This window comes from Hibiscus syriacus, unplaced genomic scaffold, assembly GCF_006381635.1.
Source record: "Hibiscus syriacus cultivar Baekdansim isolate YM2019G1 unplaced genomic scaffold, ASM638163v2 tig00113725_pilon, whole genome shotgun sequence".
In the NCBI taxonomy this organism is placed as follows: domain Eukaryota; kingdom Viridiplantae; phylum Streptophyta; class Magnoliopsida; order Malvales; family Malvaceae; genus Hibiscus; species Hibiscus syriacus.
The window spans coordinates 13108875-13122862 of NW_024063471.1; the positions used below are offsets into that span (position 1 = coordinate 13108875).

Consider the following 13988-nt stretch of genomic DNA (forward strand, 5'->3'; position numbering starts at 1 on the left):
CTTTTTTTGATAAGAAATGATGTGATCTTATTAATCATTTCCTTGAACAAAACCAACGATATGAGATAAAATGAATAACAAAACTTACGTTGAAAAGACCAGAGGGACCCCCAATAAAACTTTAAATATTAACCTGTAAAAAAATATAGAGGTTAATAGTGTTTAAATAATACCAATAAAAAATACAAAATAATACTAAGGGTAAACTACAAAATAATTGGGTGACTAAAACATAATAAAATTGATAGTTAGGGTACTAAATGTACAGTTTACCCTCATATTAACTACTTTCTTGCTTGGCAATTAACTTCCATGCACGTAATTGTCATCTATCACCGTCCATTACAAATTGAACCTCTGAAATCACATCTTTCTATCTCTGATTTTTTTTATCTTCATGTGTGGTACTTTATTTAAATTAAAACCTTAATTGATAAATTGAAAAGAGAAAAAGGGATTGTTTCGGAAGAATCTCAACAAGACATTACGCTATCGCCTTCTCTTTCTCCTTACCTGGCCTCCGTCTTTTCCTGTAAAATCCTTTTTCCCATTTTTTTTTAAAGATTTATTGCTTCTGATTATAGTTGTGATTCATTTCTTTTCTTTTTTCTGTTTTAAAGTTTTCGATTTTTCTTACAAGGGAAAGAGGAAACGGAGTATTGATATTCAGGCAACGTAAGTTTCTCTATGAAGACGTTGATTTAATCGCAATTCAGTATTAGGAATAAATTTTTTTGTATATTTCTTTTTTTTTTGTTCATTTCGTGTTGATTTTCAGGCTGATTGGTTTTCGTGCTTCGTCTTTAATTGACGCGGGAATTTGTTTTTAGATTTTTTATTTTTTTATTGAAAATGTTCAATAAACCTATGTCGTTGATGTTATATACGATGCGAATTTTCTCCTCCTTTAGTTGAATTTGACGTTCAGTTAAACGGTTATTTCTGATAAAATATGATGACAATGAAGCAATTATATATTTTTTATATAAATTTAATAATCGGTTGTGCTTCTTTTGGTTGCTGAAGAACTTTTTGTTTAAAAAATTATCCTTTTTTATAAGAAAAACACGGGACCCTTTTGTAATTTATAGAGTTTTAAAGTTGTTTCTTTCTGTATTGATTTTCTTATTTGGTTGCTGAGAAAATTCTGGTAAAGAATGGAAAATAAAAGAACTGTTTTCTCAGTTTGAAACACTATCATTTTGCAATTTCTGGTAAATAACGGTGGGGTTTTTATTATCTCATCTTATTGATTTTGACAATTGATTCAGTTTTATTTATTGATTTAATTTTTATGGATGTAGGGATTGAGGATGGTTACTGGCAGTAACATAGATATGCTACGAACAATAGGTAATAGTTTAGAATGACCTAGTGGGAATTTGGAAGATAGTTTGGCTGAACTAGAATTGCTTTTGCGAGTACATCACAACCAACAATCTATGGGCCGTCCAAGAGATCTTAATATATATAGGAGTGGCAGCGCGCCCCCGACGGTCGAGGGATCCTTCAGTGCTGTTGGTAGTCTTTTTGCTTATCCTGATTTTGGAGACAATGGTGGTATCAATGGTGTCAATAATAGTGCTAGTAGCAATAATGGAATGCTATCTGAAGATGAGATACGCTCGCATCCTGCATATCTTTCATACTACTACTCCCATGAAAACATAAATCCAAGGCTTCCTCCACCATTGTTATCAAAAGAGGATTGGCGTGTAGCACTGAGGTTTCAGGCTAGTGGTGCTTCCTTTGGGAACATTGGGGATTGGAGAAAGAAGAAGTTGATTGATGGTGGTGATAGCTCATCATTATTTTCGATGCAGCCTGGTCTTTATGTAGAACAAGGACAAAACGATTTGGTGGAATTGAGGAATGCCAATGCAAGGAAGATGTCGGCTGAGTGGCTTGGTAGAGGCCCAGATGGTTTGGCTGGGTTGTCTGGTACTGGGATTGGTGTAAGGAGGATGAACTTTGGTGACATTCTTCAGGTGAAGTAGCCCCTAGTTCGATTGATAAATTTGTAGGTTTCATGATTTTTTTAACCTCATTGTAATATGATTTGTTCTAGTATTCTCTGCTGATATGGTTGTTTTGTCCTGTTTTCTTGTGATACTACAAACCTCACCATGAAAGTATATCAATCTTTAGGTGATTTCCAATTTGTGTCCCTTTTTTCTTTGTTTGATTAATATATTTTTTCTTGCATTTTGTCTATATGGCGGGGTTTCTGATAAAAAGATGTTATTTTTATTGTAGATGTACCATTGAGTCATTGGGTAAAGTTCCCTTAGATATCTTATGTGGTTGGTTATAATTAAGTTTTCGCACTTTTTTCCCAGATTGTTTATAATTAAGTTTATATACCCTTTTCTCATTTTTTGTTGTTACTGCTGTTGTGCGTTGGGCTTTTCTTTTAAATCATTATACTATTTATACAAATCACTTTCTAGATGAGAACTTGTACGATTCTGGGAATTTAATGAAACTTTACTATATATTTTGAACCTGTTGGGGATGCTTTTCTCTGATTCCCCCCCTTGTGTCTTTTTTCATGGTTGAAGGATTTTCGTGAAAACTGAATAATAAGTTACTTCAAATATTTTCCGCAAAGGAAAGATTGGTATCAAATTCCAGCTTCTATATCCTACATTATTTTCTTCTGCCATTTAACATAGTTCTGCAACATTTATGATGATGTTCAATCATTTAATATTGTTATTTTCTGCCTTGATGTTTTGCTTGGTAATGATGCATGTTTAATATGTTAAACATTCTGATCTAATTCAATTGAAATTGGATCATAAGTGAAATACCAATTTTTTTTTAACTTGTTTTTCCGTGCAACTGATATGGTAATTTCCTGCAGGATGGACTTGATCGACCTGCCTCCTTTTCCGGCCACCTGTCACAACCAGTTATCCATAATACTTTTAGTGAAATGTTGGATGCGGCTAGCATTGCTGATCCCAGCCCACCTGGTTACTCTAATGGAGCAGAGTCCATGGAGGGCTTGCCTGCTGGAGCTCATCTTCAGAGCCATGGTAAAACCACTTCAAACTCTTTTGCATCTGCTGTGGGTTCATCGTTTTCGAGGAGTACAACTCCTGAACAACGTTTAGCTGGGAGGTCTCTTGTTTCTGGACTTCCTCCTGTTGGGAGCAAGGTTAGCCATATAGAGAAAAAGAATATCATTGAATCTAATGCGCAAAATGGACCTTCTGCTGTTCCTGACCTTGCAGCTACATTAACCGGGTTGAATTTATCGAAATCTAGACATGGACATGTAGATGAGAATAGTCATTTGCGATCCTGTCTTCAGGCTGATCTGGGTATTCAGCTGAATTCTCCATTAAACATGTCAAATGGTCTAAATCATAGTGTGCAGCAGCAATTCATAGGCAAGTCCAGTGCTGAAAAGCTCTCATTTTCTCCAAATTATATTGACTTGAAAAGGGAAAAGGGAATTGTACCTAATATTATTGTTTCTGAGTTTAATTACAATGGGGAAGTCAGAATTCCGAAAAGAACTTCATCTTCTGCAGATCTTTACTCAAAAGTGCATCCTTCTGGATTTGGAAGTTTGGAAGGTTCCAATGTTGTACATTCACATATGAATCTTTCAAACACAGATTTCATTGGCCATTTACCTGGTGCTTCTTTTGTTGTCCAGAAGTTAAATTCAGCGATTAAGAAAAATTTAAATGCAGGTATGGTATTTCTGGGGTTTTTACTTTTCTGTTGACATTTATCATTTTATACTTTATTCTCTTCGACTTTTTTCAGGTTCCTCCTTAACAGGTGATAGGCAAAGTTTAAATAGAGCTGGAAATGAAGGATCTAACCTTTATTCTCCACTTGTGGATCCATATTATATCCAATACTTGCAAAGAACTTCTCAATATGGAAGACATACTGCAGCTAGTCCTGACTCTCTGCTTGCTGGGAACTATGTTGGTAGTTCACATGGGGATTTAGATGGCCTTCAAAAGGCATACATTGAGGCGATATTAGCTCAGCAGAAGCAGCTGTATGAATTGTCGCTTTTAGGTAAGTCTGGTAGTCCTAATCATGGCTATTATTGGAATCCCTCGTGTGGTCTCAGAATGCCATATGCCGGAAATCCAATGGCAAATTCTGTATGGGCATCCCTTGGTTCTGGAAGCATACAGAATGACAGAACCGCACGATTTAATTCAATGATTAGAAGCCCAACAGGGACATGGCAGTTGGATATCGGTAGTAGTGGATGGAAGATATGCATCATCTTTATTAGATGAATTTAAGAACAAGAAGACTAGTTCTTTGAACTCTTGGATATTGCTGACCATGTTGTTGAATTCAGGTGTGTGTTCTGGTCCTTGTCTTTATGTTATAATGCATTTGTGCATGTAATGTCCTGATCTAATTTGTATATTATGATGCAGTACGGATCAATATGGTAGTCGCTTTATTCAGCAGAAATTAGAAACTTCCACGGAGGAAGAGAAGAACAAAATAATTCCTAAGATTATTCCCCATGCTCGTGCTTTGATGACTGATGTCTTCGGAAATTATGTCGTACAGAAAGTATATTCTCCATGATCTACTCATTTAAATCTGCCAACCACCTATTATGTTCAGATATAATCAGTTAGTCTAATTGTTGAGCTGGATTTGCAGTTCTTTGAGCACGGTACAGAAAGTCAAAGAGCTGAGTTAGCCAGTCAGCTAACTGGCCATGTGTTTCCTCTTAGCCTTCAAATGTATGGTTGCAGAGTGATTCAAAAGGTGCATGAATTCATTTCTATTAAATTCTAGGCTTAGTTGGATTTTTACTGTTTTACATGCTGCATGAGGTCATTTTAGTCATTTAAATTATAACAGCAATGGTTTTTTTGTTTTTGTTTTTGTATCACTCGAGTAAATGCAAGAATCTTCAGTGTAACCAGATATATTAGTAATGTAACCGGTTTAGAGCTTTTCATGCAAGTGCCTTATTAATGGTTATTTAGGTGCTTAGCTATGAGATTAATTCGTTTCTTATCTAGATGATTCACAAAATAAAAGTGAATTTCTTGTACATCCATAGGATTATGGAAACCTCTAATTGCTACAAATCTGATAACTGCAGGCTTTGGAAGTGGTTGATATGGACCAGCAGACCAGAATGGTGGCAGAGCTTGATGGTTCAATCATGAAATGTGTCCGTGATGAGAATGGTAATCATGTTATTCAGAAATGTATAGAGTGTCCCTCAGGATCGAATTCAGTTTATCATTTCAGCTTTCTATGGTCAAGTTGTGGCGCTTTCTACCCACCCTTATGGTTGTCGTGTCATTCAGGTTTAAAACTTCATGATCCTACTCTTCCATTGCTGGAGATTTGGCATGTACTTTTCTATTGGTTTTTACTCACTGTTTATAATGATAGAGGGTGTTGGAACATTGTGATGATATAAAAACCCAACAAATCATTATGGACGAGATCATGCAAACTGTATTCTCTCTGGCAGAAGACCATATGGGAATTATGTTATTCAGGTATCTGGGCATCCCTTTTGAATCTAGCCTATTTTCCACTTTTCATTTGGGAAATCGGTTAACGTTATCTGCTTTATTGTTTTTGCATATACATTGCTAATTGTAATATACTTTGTCTTGGCTTTCTAGATCAATCTTTTATTTAATTATTTTGAAACAGTGCTATGAATCTGGTTCATTGTGTGGATTTATGCTAGAATGACTAAATTAGTTGTCCCCTTTGACCCAAATTATTTCTGCCTTGCTTATTACTTGAGTCACGTTCTGTGCATGTCCTCTTTCGACCATCCATGCTCTGGCATTATGTGTCCCCGACATGTTTAATTCTGTGTGTGAGCATGTTCTTGAACACGGTAAACCACATGAGCGGTCCACTATTATTAGCAAGCTGGCTGGACAAATTGTGAAGATGAGTCAGCAGAAATTCGCTTGTAATGTTGTTGAGAAGTGCTTGACTTTTGGTGGGCCTGAGGAACATCAAATTCTGGTCAATGAGATGCTTGGTTCGACTGATGAAAACGAACCATAGCAGGTTGTTGCATTAATAATTTCCTTTTCTACATTCAAATAGTGAGTCATGCATGTGTATGTGCTTGGTTCGACTGATGAAAACGAACCATTGCAGGTTGTTGCACTAATAATTTCCTTTTCTACATTCACATAGTGAGTCATGCATGTGTATGCTTTATCTTCAAGGACTACCCTTTTCTTTTCTTTTTAATTACGTCAAGTATTGTGAACACCTTATGTTTTTGAATCAAAACTTTCTCTCTTATCTGACATAATGAAAAAAGGAAAACAAATGTTTAATGTTGAAGCTTTTCTCTCTTATTTTTTTCCTAACCAAATGTTTCTAGTATGACTGTCATCATAAAGAAGACAGCGTGCTTGTAGAATACTTAGTATTAAGGATTTAAATAGATGTAATACGACATTACGGCTGCTATTTTGAGGTTTCATCTCTCTACCATTGATGTAACATTGATGATCACCACCTATGTTTACTATAATTTTTTCAACAGTAGCATCCATTATGTCCACAACTGCAATAGATACAACTCTATGAAAAACACTTCTAGGACCATAACTTAATCCTTGCAAAGCCTCTCCTAGACCCTTGAAATGGCATTTTAGGTACCTTTTTCTTTATTGTTTTATCTTTTGTTTTTCATTCAGACCTAAATTTTCCCTTTATAATACATGTTTATGCAAATTTCCGGGTATGGTGATGTGTTTGTTTCTGTGCACATGTATAAACAAGCTAGCAATAAATTTTGGATGTACCTATTGTCTTGCATTGTGATATTTTCCAAATCTAATATCATATATGTACATTTGAATGATCACTAAATAGCAATTTTCCATTAATTTCTATCAAGTTTTCCTGCCCTTGGAGCTTTTGTTTCAATTCTTTATCTGCGGTCGCATGATAATAAGTTTTGTGGAATGCCTAACTGCAGGCTATGATGAAAGATCAATTTGGTAACTATGTTGTGCAAAAGGTTCTCGAAACTTGCGATGATAAGAATCTTGAGTTGCTTCTTTATCGAATCAAGGTTCATTTAAATACCCTGAAGAGGTACACTTATGGAAAGCATATCGTTGCTCGAGTTGAGAAGCTTATTGCAACCGGAGGTAAGCACCAACTAATATTTATCTCAAGTTTAGACTTCCTTTCTACCCTGCCGTTTTTAGTCGCTCATGCAAACTTATAAACACCTGTTATCTCAATTGCAGAAAGGCGTATAGGGTTACTATCCGGTCTGTCCTCATTTGCACCTAAAAAAGCCCATATATAAACATATATGACGCCTTTTTGCTTTGCTTTCTCAACAAGACTGCAAATCGATGTGATTTTGTACAGGTGACATGGATGGTGAGTTCTACTGAAAAAGAACTTGTAGATAAACACAAATCTGGTAGGCCTACCTACAGAATAAGATCGTTGTTGAAATCTAATTGTATATCCGACACACTTCTACGAGAAGACTTCACTGGTGGTAGTTCCGGATGTGAGAGACCGTAGCTGAGGATGGCTTATATTTTTTATATCCATTCTGGAAGTAGATTGAAGCTATAGATTGTAAAAGGCAGAAGTTTGGGTGTAAATTGTTTAATAAGAGGTAGAGTCCCCAATTAGGTGAAGTCTGTTTTAATGTTGAGAATTTTAAGTTTCATGCATATATAAATACAAGTAAATATGCGATGAAGTTTTGGACTGTCATTTGTTGGCAAGGCTTATTATGTGATGAATATTTTTATTTGTAATGATTTTGCCAATTTCTTAGGAGATTTTTTAATGTATCAGATTTTAATATATCATTATACTAACACTATTTATTTCTGGTTTATCAATAATTTTTTCCATGTATAGGTTGCCAGCATAATATCAAAATTCACAAGGTTTGCATTTAACTCCTAATATTAGCACAAGACTGTTTTTGAAATTGTATATTATATTCACAAGTTCTGTTGAAAAAAAAAATTAATAGTGTTTTTCAAAAGTATAGTTTAAGTTTAACTAGGATAGTTGTTAAATAAAATGTTCATTTTAGAAATTATGTTGTAAATTAAAGATATAGTATTTAAATTATGTTTACACTTATTAATACTATGATATATAAAATATATCAACTTAAATAAAAATATAAAAAGTTTTAAAATAACTTATTAATAATATTTTTCTATATAAAATATTTTATTCAAGAAAAAAAATACATTTCAATACTTTTTGACATTTGAATTTTAAAATAATATTTTGATTATTTCGTTTAACTACAATCACTCAATAATATATTTATCTTTTTAACCATTCAAAAATAATATATATATATATATATATATATATATTATTATTATCTAGGATAGTTGTTAAATAAAATGTTCATTTTAGAAATTATGTTGTAAATTAAAAATATAATATTTAAATTATATTTACACTTATTAATACTATGATATATAAAATATATCAACCTAAATTATAATAAAAATATAAAAAAAAGTTTTAAGATAACCCAATAATAATATTTTATATATATATATATATATAATATTTTATTCAAGAAAAAAAATACATTTCAATACTTTTTAACATTTGAAATTCAAAATAATATTTTGATTATTTCGTTTAACTGCAATCACTCAATAATATATTTATCCTTTTAACCATACAAAAATAATATATATATATATATATATATATATATATATATATATATATAAAAAACTACTATTATGTATGAAATATATCAATTTAAACTATAATAAAAATAAAAAATATGATTATAATAAAAATATATTTTATAATAACCCACTATTAGTATTTTAATATATAAATCTTAAATTTTAGTTGATTTTAAGTAATTAAAACATTTAAAGACGTTAGCATTAAATTTTTGAAATAAAATTTAAATACACATTTAATATAGAAATTGAATTTCAAAGTTATTTTCAAGAACAAATGATTGGAGTTCATGCATTAGTAAGGCTAAATATATAAATTTGGTCCTAAACACAAAGTTGAAAATGAAAAAAAAAATAGAAATCACAACTTTTACGGTTGGTTTGAAACTATCGTTTTTACAATACTTTTTTAATTTTTATCTATTTAACATTAATTTTAAGATCAAAACGAGCTTTTCATTAAATTACCTCAAAATTATCTAAAATACTAAATTTTAATGTTGGATGGTAATATTTCATTTGGTTCATAGTTGTAACTAAAACTTTATTTCTATATTTTTCTAATATTTCTAAACAATAATTTTTAAAATATAATAATATTTCAAATAATTTTTTTAAAATATATATTAAAAATAGAATTTATTATTAAAATTAGAATTTAAAGAAAAATGTTTTAAAAATAAAAAAATCCAAGTTTTAAGACGAAAAAAATAAGTTAAAGTGAGAATTTTACAACGGTACATGAGTCTAAATTTGTGAAGTTTGAATAATTGAAAAATTAAAAATTAAAACGAAATTGTTTTAGTCTATAGTTAAATAATTTGACTCGTTTATAATTTGGTCTATGGTTTTCTTGTTTCTTTCATTTTCTATTTTGTTTTAAGTTTATTTTTGACTAAATTTTAATCACATGTTCATCAATCACTTTAGAATACTTGTATAACTTCTTCAACTTATCTTTTTAACAACCATTTTCTCTTTTTTCAAATTAATTTATTAACTTTGTATTTTATTCAATTTTATCATCTCAGTGCAACTCCTTACAAATTCTTTCTCATCATCAATTACTAACTTCTTTAACACTTTTATAACACTTCTTCCCCAGTTCTTCAAAAAAAAAAATTATAAATTTATTATATAATTTTAGATGATATTTTAGTTTTAAATAATATTATTAAATCTGACTTACACACACGACAATGAATATATACATGTGTATTTTACATTGTAACAACTTAAACTCGATTCATGGAATTTGATGGATTTAGAATGTGATATTGGGTCTATCGAGTGATCCAAACTTCCCAACTTAATATTTATTTTTAAATAGTTTTCCTCGATAATAAATAACTCTTTTGTAATTATTCAATAATTTTGAGGGACCTAATTGATAAAATTAAAGACACATGGGGCCAATATAGCCTTTAAATTGAGTAATTATGATGAAATTAAATTCTTACCCAAACAACAAAGGATTGAATTGTAATTTCCCCTAATTTTAATAACAATATGTCGAACATGAGATTTTGATCGGGTCAGGTGTCAGGTAAATGGGTTACCCATGGCCAAAAGTACCTCGTTTCAAAAATCCAGCATCGATAGCCGACCATTTGTGGATTAAGGACTATGCAACCCTGATTAATCCCAAACATCGTCTATTGCGATCCCTTTTGTTGACCGAAGCTATACAACCTTGACTAATCCCAAACATTTATCGAAACCTTATCCCTTGTTTCAAAATCTTAGCCTCACTCCCTTCTTCGGAAAACCCACAGTCAATCGTCCCTAAACACTCTAAACGTCGTCCGACACAAACCTCATCACCACTATCAAATTATAAAATTATTTCAAATTCAAATGAAGATCAAATTGATAAAAAAAATTAAATACTAATAATTTATTTAATTATTTCAAATTAGGACAATTTTGATTCAATGTATAAGTTTTAGGGACTAAAGTGGTTATCATACCGTACCTCATCCCAATTTTGTTAAATCAACGGTCAAACCTAACGATAGATGATCAAAACATAAGTGAAATGTAATATTAAGTATAATTTTGAAAAAAAATAATTTAGTGACCATAACAAAAACACTAAAATGGATAGATGATCAAATAATTACCTTATCCTATTTTAAATTACATACATTTAAAATTGGATAAACTATAAGTATAATAACTAAACTAATATTTTGTTATGTTTTAATAACATAACTTTCATTTTTTTTCAAAACCACACCTAATGTTTATTTTTTATTTTGTTTTTGTACACACCGTTAAAAACTTAACACACAAACTAACGTGAAATTATTTTTTTTCGTTTTCGATTTTCCATATGTGTTTTAATTATCCACATCACCATTCCATGTGGAAATATGGAATATTAAGGGGTAGGACCCTTCATTTCAGGTTTGCAGACCGTCGAGTTGATCGTAATGGATATTGAACATTGGGCGACGTTGATCGATAACTCGAAGAGGAATATACCGTTGTATCTTCAAATGAGGTTATCGGCGATTGGGTACAAGCATTTAATGGGCGAAGATGAGTACCCAAGTTCTAGCACAACAAAAAACAACGACGATGAAACCTCTAGTCTTTGCCTGGTTCATTTGGTAAACCGAAGCTTCGACGAACCAAGAGTGATTTAAGTTCAAATTTCCCTTTTGATTTGCAGCCTAAGATACCCACAAAGGGTTCATTGATTATCGATTGTGGGTCAGTTTTCTATCTAGCAAATTAAACCGTTGGGAAACTTAATCACCTAATAGATCATACGTCGATGGTAAAAAACATGCATCATACCAAATTCGATGATTGTGAGAGTCCTTAATAGGGTAGAGTTTAGACCAAAAAAGTATCGAAGTGCTTCAATTAAAGTCGGAATGGTAGATAACAAAATTGATGTCGGTTCAAGATTGGAGCAGCAACGGTTTTAGTTCATGTTTTGGGTCTAGCATTCCGACCTCCGAACAAAGAAGACATGCTAGAAGACGCTTCGAAGGTGGCAGATTGTTTGCATGGTTTGGTAACATTTGTTGGTGCCAAATATCCATTACTTACGACAACGACGAGAAAACCATCGGTAATAGGAGAAAGATGAGATGTCGATAAGTTTGCTAGTCAATCCTTTATTTTCCATAATTCCACGTGGAATGGTGATATTGATCATTAATACACGCTTGGAAAATCAAAAATGGAAAAAGTAATTCTACACCGATATGTCGGTTAAGTTTTTAACAATAGAGTACTAAAATGAAATAAAAAGTAAACGTTAGTTATGATTTTGAAAAAAATAAAAGTTTAAGTGCTAAAACGAAACAAAAATAATAGTTTAGGTATTAAATGTGTAGTTTTCTCTTAAAATTCATCTGAAACTAAATTATTTTTAATAAATATTAATTTATTTAATTTAAAAAATTAAAAAAAAAAAAGAGATATTTTCATGAAATTTATAAATCTTATCTTCGGATGGTAGTTATCTTTCTCTCTCTCGCGACCCTCCCTCGTCGGATGGGTGTCATGGTTACCGATGGTATCTTCTCTCCTTTGGTTCAGGTGTTGATTGTGGGTTAGTATTCGTATTTCCTCCTCCTTTTCACCATCTTCCGACTCTCCTATGATTTGCCTCTCGTTCTATTTTCTCTGGTTTCATCAACCGAGCTGTGGGTTTTGGTTGATTCTTCGGCGTGGTGGGTTGAATATCCCTCCTCTTTCTTATCAGAATTTCGCAGGCTTGTTTTATTACAAGTGTCCTTGTATACAATTATTATGGTCAGAAACGTATGAACATCGTGGTTGTGTAGCAGTTGCATGGCGCATGCAACTTTCTTGTCAACCTCTCTCTCACGTGTCTTATCTTTGTTTGTTTCTATAGTTCAGAGGTGGTGTTTTTTTTTTTTTTTTCATTTAGATTATTCTTCTGGCCCTTGCAGTTACATGGTTTTCTCATGGTTCTCTAGGTGTCTTGTTCTTCTGGTATTGTTTCCAGGTGCCCATAATGGCCAACAATGTGCATTATCTTCTTGCAAACTTACACTTCACTGATGACAAAGTGGTTGATGTTTTTCTCCTCCGTGCTTCCCACCCCGTTTCTATTGAATCAACAGATTTTTGAATAATTAGGTTTCTTCATGTTGTTGATCCTATTGATTCTGACGAGATTATTCGAGCATTCCGTTCCATCTGGGGTTCTTGTCGGTTATTTGATGTTTTCGTACTAGGGGATTGTTACTTTCTGTTCAGCTTTGTGTCAAATATGGCTGTGCAATCTGTGTTAGATCAATCTTCGTAGTCCTTTAATGGTGATGTTTTATCCTTATTATCATATGATCTATTACATAGTCTTTCTAACTATGTGTTTAGTACTTCCAATTGGGTCTGACTCTATGATGTGCCTCTCGGGTGGATGTATGAGGAAATTGGCTCTTGATCGCACGATGGCTTGGATCCCCTATTGCTATTGATATGCGTCTTGGGGATGGTCGTATGGATTTCTATCAATGTCTATGTGTCGGATTGGATCTCATTAAACCCTTTCGCCGATGCTTATCGATTGTTCAATAGACGGATGGTCATCCACATTTGTGCATGATTAAATATGAGAGCCTCCAAAATTTATGTTTCCAGTGGTTGTGTAGGGCACATTGTTAGCCTCTGTGGGCAGGATATGGATTCCTCCGATGTTGATAATCAATTTGCGAATTAACTCCGTATCCCACAATCATCAATCCTTGGTTCTTAGTCCCGATCGCGATATGGTATTGTGTTTTTCTCTGAGCCCTCATTTTCTGTTACTTCCACAGATTCATCCATCTATACTTTGCCTCTGACATCCCAACCTGACTCCACCTGTACTTCAACACAACTTGTTCCCATTGGTACATTAAAAGTCTACTCCAACACTTAACTCAGAATGTTCATTACAATCCTCGAAATGAGTTTGTATAGCCTTACTTGTTACTTTTTTATACTACTACGAGGGAAGTCAGTCTATCACAACTAGCTTCCTAGACTTGAAAATGAAGTGGAGGAAATACCCCATTCCCTAGCCTATTGAGTAGAGTCATCCCGTGGCTACTTTCATTCACTCGTATGTTGTAGCAGAGAGGAGTGTCCCTCTACAATTATGTCGAAGCATTTATTAATGATTCAACACATTCATAACATAAGAGAGTTTACTTTTAGCCTTTCAAGCTATCAATTACCATTTAAGTCATTACATCAATTTATGCTAAGGCATGCAAGAGTCAGTCCTTTCATAAAAATTTTATAGTTTCTTTAAGC

The 13988-nt window shown here is 32.7% G+C and overlaps 1 pseudogene; it reads left to right on the forward strand.

Moving 5' to 3' along the window:
- Nucleotides 1–450: 450 nt before the first annotated feature.
- Nucleotides 451–7811, forward strand: LOC120187447 (annotated as a pseudogene).
- Nucleotides 7812–13988: the final 6177 nt, after the last annotated feature.